Raw genomic sequence first — 16,378 nt, 5'->3', positions numbered from 1 at the left:
GTTCTGAACACTAGTACCAGGGTACAGAGCCTCCTCACTACCAGTGCAAGCAGAATACCAAGTGATGTAGGCTTACGTAATTTGGGAAGCAGCACCTAGTAGACCAAGCACTATAGGAGTTAATAGATGAAGAAGAATATGTGTTTGAGTAGTCAGGGAGGCCCCTCTGGGGGAAGTTGTAACTTTTGGCCTAAAAGGAGATAAAGAGAAGTGTTAGGAGTGGTGGGAATCAGTTGTTGGCAGTGTTAAACTGTGCTTGATCACAGATACTCTTATTTTACTTCTTTGTAGGGAAGAGAGAGTAGTGAGTCAGTCTTGGCTAGCCTAGGGAAGTTGTAAGGGGGAGAGGGGACAGTATACTTCTATAAGCCTTTAGGACGTCAGATTCCAGGATGGATCTTTGTGTATGTTGTACTACTGCTTTGGTTTTTCTTTTTTTCTTTCTTTTTTTACCTCGTGTACTGACTTGGAAAGATCTATATGTCAGTGCTGTAATCTTTTAAAAAAAATACAGGAGTGCCTGGGTGGCTCAGTTGGTTAAATATCTGACTTTTTTTTTTTTTTAATGTTTGTTTATTTTTGAGAGAGAGAGAGAGAGAGAGAGAAAGAGCAGGGGAGGGGCAGAGAGAGAGGAAGACATAGAATCCTAAGCAGGCTTCAGGCTCTGAGCTGTCAGCACAAAGCCCAAGATGGGGCTCGAACCCACGAATCATGAGATCGTGACCTGAGCCAAAGTCGGACGCTCAACCGACTGAGCCACCCAGGCACCCCAGTATCCAATTCTTGATCTCTACTCAGGATTGTGAGTTCAAGCCCTGTATTAGGTTCCACTTTGGGTGTGGAGACTACTTTGAAGCAAAACAAAAAACATAATACATTTGGTAGATTCAATACAAAATGATATATGGTTTCTAGAGGCAGCCTTTGTTGAGAGAGTCTGTGATTACACTAGTGTCCATTGTTCTTCAGTGAATATTAATTGTGCATTTCTGCCAGGCCCTGTTCTGTATGTCTATACATCCCATCATTACACAGTGTTATGACAGTATACATATTCAGCACCTTAACTCTTCTCATTTAATAATCTATCTTGGAGATCACTTGTTAACATATCTTTTTATTTTTAAAGAGTCTAGCCTTTATTTTTATTTATATATTTTTTATTTTTATCTATCTATCTATCTGTCTATCTGTAATTAGCAAGACAGAAAGAGAGAGGTCGCAAGTGAGCAAGGGACAGAGAGAAAGGGAGAGAGAATCCCACGAGGGGCAGGGGAGGAGAAAAAAGCAGGGTTCACCTGATGTGGGGGCTCATGTTTATCCGAAGTGGGGTTCGAGCTCACCTGAAGGAGGGCCCAAGCTCATCCAAAGCAGGACTCAAACTCACAAATTGTGAGATCATGACCTAAGCTGAAGTCTGATGCTTAACCAACTGAGCTACCCAGGTGCCCCAAATCCTTTTTATTTTTAATGGTTGCATAATATGCCATTGTATGATTAAGATATTTAACCAATATCTTCTTCTGTGGAGAAGGAACATCTAGATTGTTTTTAGTCTTTTGGTATTATGAGTATTGCTGAAGTGAGCATTCTTGAACACAAATGATTGTATTTATGTGTGAATATATTTGTAGAATAAATTTTTGTAAGTGGAATTGCTGGTTCAATGGATATATGCAGTTTGAATTCTGATAGATGTTGCCAGTGACCCTACAAAGAAATTGCCCCCTACAACAATGGTAATATGCTAGTTTTATGACTTAATCCATCTAATACTCAGACACTGAAATTCTTCAGCCTCACTGGGGCTTACAGTCCATTGATCTTACTTCCCCTTTATTGCTCCTCATCTTCAGTTACCACTTTTCTCCTTACTCAACTTAGAGTTCATAGTTCATTACTGTAACCACTCCCTTGTATATGTTCTCAACCCTTTTTCTCCTGTCCCATTTCATCTTATCTGGCAAAACCTCAGCCCTGTTTATTTTTATTTATTTATTTTAAAGTTTTATTTATTTTGGGTTGCCTGGGTGGCTCAGTCAGTTGAGTGTCTGACTTGGGCTCAGGTCATGATCTCCTGGTTCCTGGGTTCAGGCCATGCATTGAGCTCTGACAGCTCAGAGGCTGCAGCCTGCCTTGGATTGTGTCTCCTTCTCTCTCTGCCCCTCCCCTTCTTGTGCTCTGTCTCTCAAAAAAATAAAATGTGTGTGTGTGTTTTTTTTTAATGTTTATTTATTTTTGAGACAGAGACAGAGTGCAAGTGGGGGAGGGGCAGAGAGAGAGGGAGACACAGAATCCGAAACAGGCTCCAGGCTCTGAGCTGTCAGCACAGAGCCCGATGCGGGGCTCGAACCCACGAACCATGAGATCATGACCTGAGCCGAAGTTGGATGCTTAACCGACTGAGCCACCCAGGTGCCCCAAAAATAAAATGTGTTTTAAAAAATTAAAGTTTTATTTATTTTGAGAGAGAGAGCACACAAGCACATGCTCACGAGTTGGGGAAGGGCAGAGAGAGAGAATCCCAAGCAGGCTCTGCACTGTCAGGGCAGAGCCTGATTCAGGGCTTGAACCCATGAACCGTGAGATCATGACCTGAGCCAGAACCAAGAGCTGGACACTTAGCCAACTGAGCCACTCAGGCTCAGGGCTGAAAACCTCAGCCCTGTTTTCAGTCCATCTTTTCACTCACTCTACACCTATAACTGCATGTAGCTGGAGAAGGAAGAAAACATGCTTACTGGTCTTGCTTTGAATTCATGACCCCTAACTTGAAAGGTGGCCTGTAGCACTGCCTAGCAGTTCCACTGCAGTTCCTTAGCCCATTTCTTCTCCTATTTTTAGACAGCACCACCTCTTTAGCTCACGCTTTCTTTTTTCCTTCCCTAGCCTTACTGTCAACTAACGATCTTGCTTCTTAATTGAGAACATGGAAGCAAATACAAGGGTCTGCCACCACCTCTATTCATTTGCCTGTGGTTTGGCTGTTGTGGTCTGCTTCCTCCTCTGTTAACAGTGGAGCAGTCCTGTAGGAGTCAATATTTCATATCCAGGGTCACGCCTTCCACTTCTGTACTAGATATACTCCCCTTAATCTCAAAACATTGCTCTAGCAAGTCTCCTCTATCCTGCATCAATTCTGCATATAGTCCACTGGCCAGACCTTAATGACTTCACCTAGGTGCAACAGAGTCCAGGAAATGTAGTCTTTATTATTGGCAGCTGTATGACCAGGAAAGGGAATGATAATGAGGCAGACAGACAATGGGTAGTCTACCACACATTCCAGACCTTTTTTTCTCTTAATTGGGGGGGGAGGGGGGACGACTTTTCCTGGTAACAGTTTTATGAGGTACAATTTATATACCATACAATTCGCCCATTTAAAGTGTACAAATAGTGGGTTTTAGTATATTTACAGAATTGTATAATCAATTTTAGAGTATTTTCATCACCTCAAAAAGAAACTCCTATACTCTTCAACTGTCATTCCCCAGTCTCCCATCACAACCCCCAGCCTTAGGCAACCATTAATCTGTCTCTGTAGATTTGTCTGTTCTGGACATTTCATATAACTGGAACCATATATTTGGTCTTTTGTGACTGGCTTCTTTTACTGAACATAAAGTTTTCAAGGTTCATCCATGTTGTAACATGTATTTCCTAACTTTTTGAAAGAACATTTTATATCACCGACCTCCATGCCCTCATCTTCTCAGTCTACCACAGTCTACTACTCTTCCCCTGTGGCCAACTGAAAGGGTTTTGATTGCTGTGCCCATGCCCTTTTTGCTAGCCATATAATATGAAGCCATTCCTTGAAGTACCCTCTTCCTTTCTCTTGGTGCTGGTTGTCATAGCTTTCTGACTGCTCTCTTCAAATACAAATATCTCTGGGTTTTTTGTGCCTACCTTTTCCATGTTACTGGCAGTCTCTGTGGATTGATCACTGCCTCTCCCCATTCTATACACTTGAGGGCTATGCTGTTTTTACCTGCAGTAACAATTTACCTGGGCACTAATCTTTTTCAACTGGTTCAGGGGGGTGGGGGTAGGACAGAAATGTGTGTAGTGTTAGGAAAAGCCTGTTAGATTGTGCTCCTTCCACCTCACCTTTTCATTAGGCTTCTCTCTTCTCCAGGGCACTCTCATACTCTCATCATGGTCTTCTCATCCTTGCCCAGTCCACCTTCTAGCTATTTCAAATGCTGCTGCCAAAGCTGTCTTTGTAAATCACAGATCTGATTGTGTTTTCCAGTGGCTTTCCCTCGCTTACAGAATAGAATACAGGTTGCTGTGTATTGACATTCCAGATCCTCCAGTGTAACCATTCATCTTTCTAGCTTCATTTTCCAACAGTCTCCTCTCTGAATTCCTTTTTTTTTTCTTTAAGATTTTATTTATTTATTTATTTATTTATTTATTTATTTATTTATTTATTTATTTATTTATTTTAAGTAATCTCTACACCCAACATGGGTGCACACTCTACAGATTGAGCCAGCCAGGCAGGTGTCCCTCCTCTCTGAATTTTTTTTTTGTGTGTGTGTATTTATTTTGAGAGAGAGTGTGCAAGCAGGGGAGGAGCAGAGAGGGAGAGGGAAAATCCCTTGCTGACAGCACAGAGCCCGATGGAGCCCTGTGTGGAACTTGCACCCACAAACCATAAGATCATGACCTGAACTAAAATCAAGAGTTGGACACTTAATCAACTGAGCCACCCAGACGCCCCTCTGAATTTTTATATTTAGGGTCATTGAGGTCATTTGCTCAGGCTGTTCCTCACATTAGGAAGTATTCCTAAGCCATTACCACTCTCAACTCCTCTCAGGTTACTTGTCCTCATGCTTCAAGGTCTAGGTCAGATGTTACCTTCTCTGAAGCCTCTAGCAGAATTGCTTACTTTCTCTTTGTTCGTACAGGAGAGGAAGAACTTGTGTTACAGCACTTAATTACATTGTATTGTTTTCTCTAAGACTTTCTTTCAGATAAGGCTGCTCTCTAGCAACAGGGAATGGCCCATTAAAAACTCTAGGTTTGTGTTAGGCTGATCAGATGTAAGGAGATAAGAATTTAGACAAGGCTGGACCTGTCAAGGAAGGAGGTGATTGTCATCCTTCTGAAGTAGTGGGTGGAAGAGTGGACTGACTTGGAGGAGGCATGAGGGATGAGTGGGAGTGCCTGCCAGAATTTATCTTTAAATGACCTGATGTTTGCTGTAAATGTTTTCTAGGAAACCTATAGCATGAAATTATGGGTATATTTTCTTTGGAAGATCTTTGTAGCATGCAAGAAAATGAGGAGAACATTGAATAAGAATCCTGCGTCTGCCAAACAGCCATGGCAGAATTGTTTAGAATTACACCTTTTGTGATAATGGATATGTTCTGTGTCTGTCTTGTCCACACAATAGTCCTGTGTGGCTGTTGAGCATTTGAAATGTGTCATTGGGACAAAGGAAGTGAATTTTTAAATTTCAATTAATTAAAATATTAATTAAGAAATAGACACGTGACTAGTGGCTACTGTGTTGGGCAGTAAAACTATGATAGTACCGTCTTTGGAAGAGAGTGCAGACTTTTTTTTTTAATGTTTTTATTTATTTTTTGAGACAGAGACAGAGCATGAGCAGGGGAGGGGCAGAGAGAGAGGGAGACACAGAATCTGAAGCAGGCTCCAGGCTCTGAGCTGTCAGCACAGAGCCCGACGTGGGGCTTGAACTCACAGACTGTGAGATCATGACCTGAGCTGAAGTTGGACGCTTAACTGACTGAGCCACCCAGGTGCCCGAGAATGCAGACTTAACATTCTCTTTCTTGCGTTCAAAGTGCTTCAAACAATAATTCTTCTCCCCCTATATACTTTTCCCACTATTTTTATATTCCAGTTTATAACTTGTAGAAGTTTTTGGCTTCCTCCCTGCTTATGTATGATTCAGATATGAGGGAAGTCTTTCTTCATGGTATTGAGTAGAGCTTCACATGTACTTCCTTTGAAAGGTGGATTGAAATTGAAATTTTTTTTCTGTATATAGCAGCCACTGGTAGATTACATAGTGTTTTTTGTGCGTTGTTTTTTTTTTTTTTTTTTTTCCCATTCAGGAAACACACATAGGTAGCCTAATGATGTCCATCATTGGTGGTACACTTTTCTTTTTTTTAATGTTTATTTATTTTTGAGAGAGAGCTGGCATATGAGCAGGGAAGGGAGGGAGGGACAGAGAGAGGGAGACAGAGAATCTGAAGCAGGTGCTGTCAGCGCCAAGCCCAACTCGGGGCTCAAACCCGCAAACCATGAGATCATGACCTGACCCAAAGTTGGACACTCAACAGACTGATCCATCCATGTGCCCCTGGCATTGGTGGTATAAAGATGAATAATACTACCCATGCCCTAAATTAGCTTTCAATTTAGTAAAGAGAATCTCCGTTAAATAAGAGTGGTAAATAAATGTGAAGATATTTATGAAGGAGGTTGTGTAGGGAGGGAAAAGGAAATGGCAGAGATCAGGAAAGAAGTGACTTTTGGGGTGCCTGGCTGGCTCAATTGGAAGATCGTGCCACTCTTGATCTTAGGGTCATGAGTTTGAGCCCCCACTGGGTGTAGAGATTACTTAAAAAAAACTTAAAAAATATGATTTTTGTTATTTTGGAAGGTGAATATTTACTAGATAGACAAGAGGTGGGGAGGATTCCTAGGCAGAAGGAAGATGTGTCTAGGACCAAATATGCCTTTACTTTGTATAAAATTATATTGTGATGCAGATGATAATGGAATACAGTGAATTGGACCCTTTACCTGGAGACTTAGAGGTGACTTTCAGTTTCAGAGAACTTTGTTGGAAAACATTGCTAATGCAGTGCAGTCCTTAATAGCCAGGAGGTATCTTTGTGATCCAGGATGGCTTTGTGATCCAGGCTTAAATTTCCTTTTTTTTTTTTTTTAAGTTTATTTATTTTATTTACTTTGAGAGAGAGAGAGCATGCAAGCGAGCACACGGGCATGCAAGCAGGGGAGGGGGACACAGACTCCCAAGCCGGCTCCACACTGTCAGCACAGGGTTTGAACCCATGAACCTACGATCATGACCTGATCCGAAATTAAGAATCAGATACTTAACCTACAGAACCACCCAGGTGCCCCTGACTTAAGTTTTTGATCTTTGATCCCTGAGCTGATTTCTCTATCCCAACATCTTTCTTACTTACCTCTCAGTGAAGTTCTTATTTGTTATATTGCTTAATTGCTTAATGAAGCCAGCTTTGTAGACAGTTACAGTTTTTTTTAAGATTTTTTTAAAGTTTTTATTTTATTTTTTTTTTTGGTTCCAACATTTCACCGCATGTATTTCTTCTCATGCAGTCTAAGCTGAGAATGCCATGTAAATGGGTCACTGCAAAATGCAGCAGTTTTTCTGCAATCAAGATAAGAAACAAACCAGTATGATCTCATTTCTATTAAATTTTGAAGGTATACAGCAGTTAAGTATTTTTGATACTATGTATGAAGGTTAAAAAAACCATTTTTTTTTCCCATAAAGTACAAGAACAACCAATGTCACTATTGAGTAAAAGTAAAAACTGGGATACTTTCTTAAATTAGTCCAAAGTGGCATTTTAGGAACTTAGTTGTAGGCTGCTGCGCTGACACCATGACAAACCAAAGTGTAGGGTTGGGTCTGGTTTTGTTTCGGTTTTCTTTTCAGTATCCAGTGCCCGTGGATTAAGTTCTGGAAGTGTTCCAATTGTAAGGCAGGGATCTGTTTGGATTCCATCATGGGTATGCTTCTTGGGTTGGATGCTAGAGGGTGAGGCATGTTTTGCCAGACCCATGTCGACTACCTAGTAGTCATCAAGGTCAAAAAATTCATCATCTCTTCCTTGGTATTCCATTCCTTGGAAATCTACTCGGTACCACAGAATACCTCCAGTTCCACCAAATCCTTTCACAAAGTGGGATCCTTCTTGTGACTTATGTGTGACAATTTCCAACATAGCTCCAAATTTTTTTATAGCTGTTAGCAAACCATTCCAGCAGGGGCATGCTTTTAGTCAGCTTGTGTTCTTGTCCTGTCTCTTTTGTGAAATGAGATTTATCCTTCTCTTGTTCTGGAGTTAGATAGAGAATTTTCTCCTCTTCTGTGGCTTGGCAATAAAGAACATATCTCATTATATCCAGATTTTCATAGGCTGTTAGAATCTCCTGGGGCGCCTGGGTGGCTCAGTCGGTTGGGCGTCCGACTTCGGCTCAGGTCATGATCTCACGGTCCATGAGTTCGAGCCCCGCGTCGGGCTCTGTGCTGACAGCTCAGAGCCTGGAGCCCGTTTCAGATTCTGTGTCTCCCTCTCTCTCTGCCCCTCCCCTGTTCATGCTCTGTCTCTCTCTGTCTCAAAAATAAATAAACGTCAAAAAAAAAAAAAAAAAAAAATCTCTACAGCTCCCATTTCTAAAGCCTTTAGTGTATCTTCAATTCCAAAACAGTAGTTCCCTGTGTCCTGACTGATTCATCGAACTATCATCCTATTTTCTTCTCTTGAAGAATGAATCACACGTTGGAGAGGACTTCAGTAGATAACTCAGTAGCTTGGTTGAATCCATTTTCACCACCATAGGATATATCAACTAATTTTAAAACTTGATTGCAACCTCTGATCAAACCTATCAGATTGACTTAGTTCACTTTTAAAGTCAGCTGATCCAGCTAAAAGAAGACCAGCCACATTCACTTTGTCTGCAGAAATAAACAGCTGTACAGCAGTCTTAGCTACTTTCCGAACATAGTTAATGTCACTTTTCTATTCTTAAATGAACAAAACGCAAGGCTGACTGATCTCCTCTATCATGTTTCTTTGGGAGATCCACAGTGAATTTGTGTAGGACTTCTCTTGTGTTTCCTTGGAGTGTGCCAAAAAGTGTACCACTACCGTCTATTACAATGAAGCCAAACTTGCTGTCATCCGAAGGTAGTGCTGTAAGAGCCTCTGTATGGAATTTGTTGTCACACAAGTACAACAATGTATTAATTGGTTTGAAAAGTTCAAAGTCAATGTTGACTTTCTTTTCCTTTCCTTCTTGTGTTACAATGGTACCACAGTAAACAATGAGGCCATTTGGAGGTACTTTGTTATAAAGTTTGAGTTTTTGTTGTATGGATGTAATTAATGGCTCCCAGGACTGAAAGGCGGTTTACTCATGACTTAATGTTAGATGCAGTTCCAAACTCATCTGCTAACACTTTTGCCACTTGGGAAATCTGATCTTTGGGAGAAATGATCAATGATACCATGCTTGTGTCATTGCCGCGGGCTGCCTCGAAGCTCTTGGTGAGCTTCTTGATCTTCCAGATCTCTACATTCCTGTCAGCACACTGGGGTCGTCTGCCATTTTCTTGTCTCCTCCTCCCTAACAGCCCAGTCCTGGGTGGCAGCGGCTGCTTCTCCCCACCAGCAGCTCTGACATAGGACACTGGCTCCCTCTCTCCAGGCAGTTGCATGTGTTGGAATCTGCTCACATGGGCCTGTCTAAAGTTTATTTTGAGGTGGAGACAGAATCCCAAGCAGGCTCTGCGCTGTCAGCACAGATCTCAACAAGATGCTCAAAACCATGAACTATGAGATCATGACCTGAGCCGAAGCCAAGAGTTGGATGCTTAACCAACTGAGCTACCTAGGTGTCCTGAGTCTAAATTCTTCTACATGTGAATATATGGTTTCCCCCAGCACTGTTTAGTGAAAAGACTGTCCTTTTTCATAGAATATTTTGGTACCATGTCAAAAATCAATTGGCCATATTTGTGAAGGTTTATTTCTGGTGTCTTTATCTTATCCCATTTGTTTATTATTATTTTCTTTTTAAAATTTAATTTATTTTTTTAATTTACATCCAAGTTAGTATATAGTACAACAGTGATTTCAGGAGTAGATTCCTTAATGCTCCTTACCCGTTAGCCTGTCCCCCCGTCCCACAACCCCTCCAGTAACCCTCTGTTTGTTCTCCATATTTAAGAGTCTCTTATGTTTTGTCCCCCTCCCTGTTTTTATATTATTTTTGCTTCCCTTATGTTCACCTATTTTGTATCTTAAAGTCCTCATAGGAGTGAAGTCATATTTGTCTTTCTCTAATTCCACTTAGCAGAATACCCTCCAGTTCCATCCATGTAGTTGCACATAGCAAGATTTCATTTCTTTTTGATTGCCAAGTAATACTCCATTTTGTGTTTGTATGTATATATATATGTGTGTGTGTGTGTATGTATATGTATACATACACACCACATATTCTTCATCCACTGGACATTTGGGCTTTTTCCATACTTTGGCTATTGTCGATAGTGCTACTATAAACATGGGGGTGCATGTGTCCTTTCGAAACAGCACACTTGTACCCCTTGGATAAATACTGAGTAGTGCAATTGCTGGGTCGTAGGGTAGTTCTGGTTTCAATTTTTTGAGGAACCTCCATACTGTTTTCCAGAGTAGCTGCACCAGTTTGCATTCCCACTAGCAATGCAAAAGAGATCCTCTCTTTCCGCATCCTTGCCGACATCTGTTGTTGCCTGAGTTGTTAATGTTAGCCATTCTGACAGGTGTGAGGTGATATCTCATTGTGGTTTTGATTTGTATTTCCCCGATGATGAGTGACGTGGAGCATTTTTTCATGTGTCGGTTGGCCATCTGGATGTCTTCTTTGGAGAAGTGTCTATTCATGTCTTTTGCCCATTTCTTCACTGGATTATTTGTTTTTTGGGTGTTGAGTATGATAAGTTCTTTATAGATTTTGGATACTAACCCTTTATCTGGTATGTCATTTGCAAATATCTTCTCCCATTCTGTCGGTTGCCTTTTAGTTTTGCTGATTGTTTCCTTCGCTGTGCAGAAGCTTTTTATTTTGGTCCCAGTAGTGCATTTTTGTTTTTGTTTCCCTTGCCTCTGGAGACGTGTTGAGTAAGAAGTTGCTGCAGCCAGGGTCAGAGAGGTTTTTGCCTGCTTTCTCCTCAAGGATTTTGATGGCTTCCTGTCTTACATTTAGGTCTTTCATCCATTTTGAGTTTATTTTTGTGTGTGGTGTAAGAAAGTGTTCCAGGTTCATTTTTCTGCATGTCTCCGTCCAGTTTTCCCAGCACCGCTTGCTGACGAGACTGTCTTTATTCCATTGGATAGTCTTTCCTGCTTTGTCAAAGATTAGTTGCCCATACATTTGTGGGCCCATTTCTGGGTTCTCTATTCTGTTTAATTGGTCTGAGTGTCTGTTTTTGTGCCATTATTATTATTTTTATTTTAAATATTTATTTTGAGAGAGAGAGAGGTGTACAAGCTTGCACCGAGCAGGGGTGGGGCAGGGAGAGATTTCTAAGCAGGCTCTGTGCTGTCCTTGCAGAGCCCGGCACCACGGCTCAATCCCATGTACCATGAGATCATGACCTGAGCCGAAATCAAGAGTCAGACACCTAACTGAGCCACCCAGGGGTCCCTGTGTATTTTTAAAATTTCTAAGTAATCTCTGCATCCAGTGTGGGGCTCAAACTCATGACCCTGAGATCAAGAGTCTTATGCCCCACTGACCCAGCCAGCCAGGCGCCCTTCTGTAGATCATTTTGTACAGTACTGTTATATTAAAAGTATCAAGTCCTTGGGGTGACTGGTAGCTCAGTCAGATGAACGTCCAACTCTTGGTTTAGGCTCAGGTCATGATCCCAGTGTCTCTCTCTTTCCCTCTCCCTTGCTCATGCTCACTCTCTCTTAAAGTCAAGTCCTTAAATTCATGAACATCGGATATCTTTTCACTCAACCTTTGAATACCTTTTCCTGTGTTTATTGGCCATTTTAGAAAGCTGCTTTTTTGAAAAAGGATTACTTTGGATTAAAATTCAATCTGATTGGAGAAATAAGATTCCTATGAAACATTCTAAAATGTAGATTGAGATTTTATAATAGAAGCCAAAAGAGTAGCTCAGACAATCACTAAGAAGCAGATAAAAAGATTTCAGAGAAATTATAAGACTCAGTAAAATTTAGCTCTGGATACGTGGTGGGTAGGTACTTCATTTTACCCATACAGTAAAGCTACACATACACTAACTCAGAGGTTCTTAAAGTTGAGCATGAGTCAGAAATACCTGGAGGGCTTGTTTAAACCCAGATTAATGGACTCACTCTTAGTTCTGATTCAGTAGGTTTGTAGTCAGAGCTGAGAATTTGCATTTCTTTCAGGTTGTCAGGTGAGGTTGATAGCACTAGTCTGAGGACCACTTTCAGAACCACTAACTAGAAACCCAGGATTCTTAAGGAAATAGCAGCTAGTTGAAGTGTTATGGCTAGATACTTGCCTTAACAAGTTATTTTGTTAATTGAAAAATAATGATTTTAGGATTAAAAATATAGGGCATTAGGTCAGTCATTAGTGTCTTACAGTATTTACTTTTTGTCCAGTGAGCAGTTATTATTAATTTCCAATTCAGTTAAACTAGGAAGGCTAGAATGTTGTATACTAAATTCTAGGCTAAATGAGCACTCCAGAAAGCCTTCAGGAAGCTATTTAGACATATATGCATCTACATCATGGTCACAGAAACATGAAGAAATTACCAGACTGCTATGTGAAATGGAGACAATTGAATGTTAATGTGTGATTGTGGTTTACCTGCCCCAAGTGCAGGAAGCAGCCACTCTTAACTGCTAAAAAATGTCTGATGGACAGACCACTTCCACACTGCAACTAGATGAGCAAGGCAGGCAGGAGTGCAAATAGGCTGTAGTTACCACAGGAAATCATCAGACTTGTAAAAACAAGTGTGAAAAGGGCTGGCTACCACTTATCAGTCTTACTGTAGCGGAGTTTCCTGTAGCTACGTAAGCCACAACCCTTGCTTGACATCCATCTGTCCCCCAGTGAGAGTAAGCAGACTTAAGACACACTAGAACCAAGAGTTGCTAACTTCATAGCAATTCAAACATACTTGATGTTTGGCAATTCTTTTCTTCCTTTTTTTATGTAAATGACATTCTAAAAAGAATGGGTGCCAAAAAAAATCATAAAAGGCTAGGAAACATGAAATAAATATAACATAGGTTTAGAACCACAAGACTTAAAAAAAAAAAAAGTAATCTCTACCCCCAACATAAGACTTGAACTCATAACCCCAGTATCAAGACTTGAATGCTCTGTCTAGTGAGCCAGCAAAGTGCCCCAAAACCATAGGACTTTGGATCAAAAAATCAAAAACTCAATGAGAAATAATTGAAGAGTAATCAATCCTCCTAAGTTACATTTTTTTTTTAATTTTTAATGTTTATTTTTGAGAGAGAGAACATGAGTCAGGGAGGGGCAGAGAGAGGGAGACACAGAATCTGAAGCAGGCTCCAGGCTCTGAGCTGTCAGCACAGAGCCCAACCTGGGCTCAAACCCACAAACCACGAGATCCTGACCTGAGCCGAAGTCAGACGCTAAACCAACTGAGCCACCCAGGCAACCCCTAAGTTACATATTGACTTAATTTTTAACAATGTCACTGACGCTTACTTGGGTAGGCAAAGGAGAAAAGGACACTACGAGCTATAGGATTGCTTCTTGACATTTGAGGGTGAGGAAGGAGGGCAAGAAAGTGGAGTGTTTAGAAATAGGGACTCTGGAACAGATTGCTTATTTGTTCAGTGTCCATTTCTGCCCCTTACTGGCTAGTAATCCAGTTAAGTTGAGCAAGTTAATCTTTCTGTATTTCAGTTTCCTTATCTATGAAATGAGAATACTAGGCTCTATCTCATAGGGCAGTTACGATGATTAAATGTGTAAATAAAAAGTAAAAAAGTTTGTAATAGCATTTTTAAGTGTTTACTATTTCTGGCATTTCCCTATTATTTCCTACAAAGTGGTGAGAGACCAGGCTTCTCCACCTTTAAATATATATGGGTTTAGGCATATGTAAAGAGAAGAAGGAAGCTGGGAAGGAGAGGACTGCAAAAAACAAAAGATGACCTAAATAAATGGAAAGACATCTTGTCTTCGTGGATTTGAAGACTTAATACTGTAAAGGTGGTAATAATTCTCAAATTGATCTATAGATTCAGTGCAGTCCTTATTAAAAACCTCAGCTACCTTCTTTGCAAAAATCAATAAGCTGCTCCTAAAATTCATTTGGAAATCCAGGGGACCCAGAATAGCCAAAACAATCTAGAAAACAGAACAGTTGGAGGACTCACACCTTCTGGTTTCAAAACTTATTACAAATCAACAGTATTCAAGACATAAGAATTAAAACTATACAACGCTTAGAAAAAAGCATTAGGGGGGTGCCTGGGTGGCTCAGTCAGTTGGGCGTCCAACTTCAGCTCAGATCCTGATCTCACTGTCCATGAGTTCGAGCCCTGCGTCGGGCTCTGTGCTGACCGCTCAGACCCTGGAGCCTGTTTCAGATTCTGTGTCTCCCTCTTTCTCTGCCCCTCCCCCACTCATGCTCTGTCTCTCTCTCTGCCAAAAATAAACATTAAACAAATTTTTTTTAAAGAAAAAAGCATTAGGTTTTTCATGACCTTGGATTTGGCAGTGATTTCCTAGATATGACACAAATTACAGTAAAACTTTGGTTTGTGAGCATAATACATTCCGGAAACATGCTTTGTAATCCAAAGCACTTGTATATCAAAGCGAATTTCAAGGGGCGCCTGGGTGGCTCAGTCGGTTGAGCGTCCGACTTCAGCTCAGGTCATGATCTCACGGTTTGTGAGTTCGAGCCCCGCATCGGGCTCTGTGCTGACAGCTCAGAGCCTGGAGCCTGCTTCTGCTTCTGTGTCTCCCTCCCTCTCTGCCCCTAACCCACTCGCATTCTGTCTCTGTCTCTCTCAAAAATAAATAAACATTAAAAAAAAAAAATTTTTTTTTAAAGCGAATTTCAAGAACTATTGGCTCAGTTGTGATCACGTGACATTTGGCATCACAAACCACCCATATTGCAAGACACCACTCACTTATCAAGTTAAAATTTATTAGAAATGTTTGCTTATCTTGTGGAACACTCGCAGAACAAGTTATTCGCAATTCAAGGTTGTAGTATCAGCAGTCAAGGAAAAAATTAGATATTGGACTTTATCAAAATTAAAAACTTATGTGTCTCAAAGGACACCGTCAAGAAAGTGGAAACAAACAAAATAGTGGAAACAATCCAGTTCAAAAATGGGCAATGGATTTGAATAGATGTTTTCCCAAAGAAGATTTACAAATGGCCAATAAGCATATGAAAAGATGCTCAACATTATTAGTCATTAGGGAAATGCAGATCAAAACCATATGAAATACAAGGGGCGCCTAGGTGGCTCAGTCAGTTAAGCATCCGACTTCAGCTCAGGTCACGATCTCTCAGCCATTCGTGAGTTCATGCCCCACATTGGGCTCTGTGCTGACAGCTCAGAGCCTGGAGCCTGCTTCGGATTCTGTGTGTATCTCTCTCTCTCTCTCTGCCCCTCCCCTGCTTGTTCTCTCTCTCTCTCACTCTCTCGCTCTCTCTCAAAAACCAAATAAAACATTAAAAAAAAAAAAACCCATATAAGATACCACTTCACACCCACTTAAATGGCAATAATTAAAAAAACAAAAAAGAAAATAACAAGTGTTGACAAGGATGTGGAGTAATTGGAATCTTTGTACATTGCCAATGGGAATGTAAAATGGTACAGCTATTGTAGGAAACATTTTGGCAGTTCTTAAAAAAGCTAAACATAGAATGCCTAACAGTTCCACTCCTAGGTGTATATTTGTTCGAAGGAGTTGAAAGCAGAGACTTGAGCAGATACTTACTTGTATACCAGTGTTCATTGCAGCATTATTACAGTAGCTAAAAGGTGAAAGTAATGTCAAGTATCCATCAGCAGGTGACTGGACAAATAAAATGTGATATATCCACACAATGGAAAATTAGTGCAGCCATAAAAAGGAATGAAATTTGATACATGCTACAACATCGATGAACATTAAACATTATGCTGTGTGAAGTAAGAACAAATGACAAATATTGTGTAATTTCATTTATATGACATATGTAGAACAGGCAAATTTATAGAGACAGTAGATTAGAGTAGTTTATCAAGGGCTAAGGGGAGAGAAGAATGGGGAGTTATTGCTTAATGGTGATGTTTCTCTTTGAGGTGATGAAAAAGCTTTGAAAATAAATAGTGGCAATGATTGCACAACATTGTAAATGTAATTATTGCTAATGAATTGTTGTAAAGGAAAAAACATCTCCTGTTTGTATCTTTATTCTCAGTACGCCACTATAACATCTTCCATTTCTCGTACTTCTGGTCACCAAATATGGAGGAGGGTCCCCCACCAAACATTTCTGCAACACTGACTGATGTCTTACAGTTCAGTTCAGTTCTGACACTATCTA

The 16,378-nt window shown here is 40.6% G+C and overlaps 1 protein-coding gene and 1 pseudogene across 2 annotated transcripts in view; one reads left to right on the top strand and one right to left on the bottom strand.

Annotated features, from left to right (window-relative positions):
* RHOA (ras homolog family member A) overlaps positions 1 to 16,378 on the top strand; it is a 63,119-nt gene that overhangs the window by 21,486 nt on the left and 25,255 nt on the right. The gene's annotated exons all lie outside the window — the stretch shown is intronic.
* LOC101084268 lies at positions 7,594 to 9,384 on the bottom strand (annotated as a pseudogene).

Source organism: Felis catus, chromosome A2 (assembly GCF_018350175.1).
Source record: "Felis catus isolate Fca126 chromosome A2, F.catus_Fca126_mat1.0, whole genome shotgun sequence".
Taxonomy (NCBI): Eukaryota; Metazoa; Chordata; class Mammalia; order Carnivora; family Felidae; genus Felis; species Felis catus.
Note: the sequence above shows the minus strand (reverse complement) of the source record. Positions and strands in the feature narration are given on the sequence as shown.